Source organism: Mangifera indica, chromosome 1, assembly GCF_011075055.1.
Source record: "Mangifera indica cultivar Alphonso chromosome 1, CATAS_Mindica_2.1, whole genome shotgun sequence".
NCBI lineage: Eukaryota > Viridiplantae > Streptophyta > Magnoliopsida > Sapindales > Anacardiaceae > Mangifera > Mangifera indica.
This window is the reverse complement of record NC_058137.1, coordinates 10,873,115-10,877,571: the sequence shown is the minus strand read 5'-3', so window position 1 is coordinate 10,877,571 and position 4,457 is coordinate 10,873,115. Positions and strand designations below refer to the sequence as shown.

Below are 4,457 nucleotides of genomic sequence, written 5' to 3'. Positions count from 1 at the left end.
ACGAAATTTTTCTAATGCAAAAACAACCGCCAAGAGTTCTTTTTCAGTGGTCGAATAATTTTTTTGTGCATCATTTAAGGTCATTGATGCATAATATATGGCATGTGGCACCCTTCCAACTCGCTGTCCCAACACGGCTCCTACGGCGTAATCACTCGCATCACACATTATTTCAAATGGGAGACTCCAATCTGGTGGCTGGATTATTGGTGCAAAAGTCAGCAGCTGCTTCAATTTGTCAAATGCTTTTTTACAGCTTTCATCAAACTCAAAAGTCACCTCTTTCTGAAGCAGCTTACATAAGGGCAATGCAATACGTGAAAATTCTTTAATAAAACGTCGGTAAAAACCTGCATGGCCAAGAAAAGAACGAACTTCCCGCACACTAGTGGGGTAAGGTAAGGATTGAATAATATCCACTTTAGCTTTATCTACCTCAATACCCCTAGCTGAAACTACATGCCCCAAAACTATACCTTGCTCAACCATAAAATGACATTTTTCAAAATTTAAAACAAGGTTAGTTTCAATGCATCTTTGTAACACAAGTGTGAGATTCTGCAAACAGTTATCAAATGAGTCTCCGTGAACAGTAAAATCGTCCATAAAAATTTCGATAATGTGTTCAACATAATCGGAAAATATACTTACCATACACCTTTGAAAAGTAGCCGGCGCATTACAAGCTCCAAATGGTATTCGTCGATATGCAAAAGTTCCAAATGGACATGTGAAGGTTGTCTTCTCTTGATCTTCGGGAGCAATTGCAATATGAAAATATCCTGAAAAACCATCTAGAAAACTATAGTAAGCTCGGCCAGCCAACCTTTCCAACATTTGATCAATAAACGGCAACGGAAAGTGATCTTTACGGGTTACCGAATTTAATTTCCTATAATCTATACAGACCTGCCACCCATTCTGAACTCGAGTAGGCACCAATTCATCATTCTGATTTTTTACCACTGTGATGCCGGTCTTCTTCGGAACGACTTGAACAGGGCTGACCCATTCGCTGTCTGAAATAGGATAAATTACACCGGCTTGAAGCAACTTCAAAATTTCCTTCTTTACCACTTCCATCATTGGCGGATTCAGCCTCCTTGGTGGCTGTCGAATTGGTCTCGCTCCCTCTTCAAGATGAATTCGATGCATGCAGGTAGAGGGACTGATTCCTTTTATGTCGGCAATGGTCCATCCTATGGCTGTTTTATGCCTCTTCAGAATCTGCACCAATTTTTCCTCTTGTTGCTTAATTAGCTTGCTGGAAATAATCACTGGTAAGGTCTCCCCATCTCCAAGGTACACATATTTTAGGTGATTTGGAAGAGGTTTCAGCTCCAGCTCTGGTGCCTGCAAAACAGAAGGTATCAATTTTTCGTTAGACACTGGCAGCTCAATATAAGATAAATTATCCATATTTTTCAGCTCTCTGCACTCATTTATCACTGCCACTGTATTCTGCACATCTGAAATTAATTTAGGTTCATCTCCTTCTTTCAAAATATTGTCCTGGTTAGCTGCTTCCAACTCATCTTCAGCATCAAAAATTTCCTGCGCTAAAGAATCAATTAAATCAACTGAATACACAGGAAAATCCACATCAGGATATTTCATAACATCATAAATATTAAATTGGACAGCTTCTCCATCAAATTCCATGGTCAGTGTGCCTTTATGAACATCAATCTTCGTTTTAGCAGTTTTCAGAAAAGGTCTTCCCAACAAAATAGGTGCAGATTGGTCATTATTTTCCATATCAAGAACATAAAAATCAGCTGGAAAAATTAATTTGTCATTAACCTGAACAAGAACATCTTCAATTAATCCTTTCGGATATGTATTCGATCTATCGGCCAACTGAATAACTACACCAGTTTGTTCTAAAGGACCCAGTTTAAGAGCAGAATAAATGGAATATGACATTACATTAATGGATGCTCCTAAATCTAACATGGCCTTTTCAATTTTTGTTTCTCCTATGGTGCAAGGGATGCAAAACATACCTGGATCTTTGCATTTTTCAGGAAGCCTCTTTCGAATTATGGCTGAAACATTTTCTCCTACCTTTATTTTTTCATACCTTTTGAGTTTTTGCTTTCTTTTCAATGTACACAGCTCTTTCAAAAATTTAGCATAGCGAGGCACTTGTTTTATTGCATCAAACAGTGGGATATTGACTTCACACTTCCGAAAGGTCTCATATAAATCCGCATTGCTTTCGCACTTCAGTTTTAAAGCTTCAGGAAAAGGAGGAACAAGTTTGTATTCGCTGAAAGGGGGATATTTACCTGTCGCTACCTTTTCGGAAGGATTCTTTTCTACTACCGTTTCCTCTCTGTTTTCTGCTTTTTGTGTTGGTACAGGTGGTACAGGTGGTTCTTTAATTGGCATCTCCAACTCTTTTCCACTTCTCAACACTATGGCGCTAGCATTCTCCTTTGGGTTCACCACAGTTTGTGACGGTAGTTTACTTGAATTTTGTGCTTCCAGCCTACTGATTGCAGTAGCCATCTGACTCATTTGATTCTCCAAATTTTGAATACTGGTTCTTGTTTCCTGCTGAAATTTCACAGTGTTAGTAGCCATAGTTTTAACAATATCTTCAAGAGATGTACCTGAACCAGAATTTTGGGTTGGTTGCTGCTGTCTAGGAACATAGGGCTGCTGATACGGCTGAAAATTATTTGAAGGCTGATTCGTATTTGCATTCCCATAACGAAAATTAGGATGATCTCTCCAACCGAAATTATAGGTATTCGAATATGGATTATAATTATGATTTCGCTGCTGTTGTCCTAAAAATCCGCCCACTGCATTAGCATGTTCAGAGCAGTCCTCCTGAAGTGTTGGGCACATATCAGTGGGATGTCCTCCTACTGAACAGATTCCGCAAACTTTCGCTACCTCTGTTTTTCCTACAGCCATTTGACGTACAAGAGTAGTTAGATCATCAAGTCGGCTTTCAAGAGAAGATATATTTACCTCATTGACGCGCCGAGACGAATGGTCTAATCTGTTTCCAAATTGTTGTGAATTTGACGCCATATTTGCAATTAAATTCCGCGCTGCTTCAGGTGTTTTGTCAACCAATGCTCCACCACTTGCTGCATCAATCATATTTCTCTCATTTGATAGAAGTCCTTCATAGAAATATTGAATAAGCAGCTGGTCGCTAATTTGGTGATGTGGACAGCTTGCACAAAGTTTTTTAAAACGCTCCCAATATTCGTATAAAGATTCTCCAGTATGCTGCCGAATGCCACAGATTTCTTTCCTTATGCTGGCTGCTCTTGATGCTGGAAAAAATTTCTGCAAAAATAATCTTTTCATCTCATGCCAAGTAGTGATACTTCCAGCGGGTAGATAATACAACCAATCTTGCGCATCATCTTTCAAAGAAAACGGAAAAGCCCTCATCTTGATTTGTTCTTCGGTTACTCCATTCGGTTTCATTCTGGTGCACACCACATGAAATTCTTTCAAATGTTTATGAGGATCTTCACCTGCGGAACCACGAAAAATAGGTAAAAGATGAATTAGTCCAGATTTTAATTCGAAGGTGGTATTAACATCTAAATTCGGAAAAGTAATGCAGTGTGGTTGTTGATTTAAATCTGGAGCAGCAAGCTCCCTTAAAGTCTGATTTTCAGCCATGTTTTCCTCTGTTTCGCAAGCAGATTTGTGTGCTTGCAGTCTTCTTTTCGCTTCTTTTCTCAGCCCTTTTGCAGTCTTTTCAATTTTTGGATCAAACTGTAAACTAGCTTGTTTCAAAGATCGCGTAACGAACATACAAATTAAAAACTCCCCGGCAACGGCGCCAAAATTTGGTACGTGCTGTCGTTGACACCCAAATTAAATCCTAAATTCCTGTAACAAAAATGTAGTAAAGGAAAGTAGGGATCGATCCCTCGAAGAGCCTTGATTAGTACGTCGTTACAAATAATCGAAACAAAGAAATAAAAGGGGGGTTTTGAACTGAATGCAAATTATAATGGAAAACAATAAATAAAAATTCAGAAAAGTAATCTAAAAGGAATAAATTGATTTAACAAACCTTGGTCTTCGGTCACATCCACCAATGGAACTACGATTGATCATCGAAACCATAAATATCAAATTAATTAATTGAATATTCGTTGTGGTATTGAATTAACCTGTCATTCCTTACGATTAGTTAACCAAAAACATGTATTCCAATTAACCCTTATTGATTAATAATTCGGATACGATCTCGAATTTAATTAAACAATAGCATTACGAATTAGAAAGACCAACGAAGCAAAACAACACAAGCGTACGACGTTGCATTTAATCCAGTTGATTATTTTTCTAGGATTTAAAGTTTCTAACGCAGCAAACGATAAACCTAGTTGCCACTTCGATTAGGTGGATTGAACAATTACGGATTCAGCACCTAAACTAGCAATAGATTATATTAATTGATAAACTAATTG

At 38.1% G+C, this 4,457-nt stretch overlaps 1 non-coding gene across 1 annotated transcript; it reads left to right on the top strand.

Moving 5' to 3' along the window:
- The first annotated feature begins 3,178 nt into the window (after positions 1 to 3,178).
- On the top strand, positions 3,179 to 3,285 carry LOC123196067. Its single transcript, XR_006497586.1, has one exon. It is a non-coding gene; the product is annotated as a small nucleolar RNA R71 (small nucleolar RNA).
- Positions 3,286 to 4,457: the final 1,172 nt, after the last annotated feature.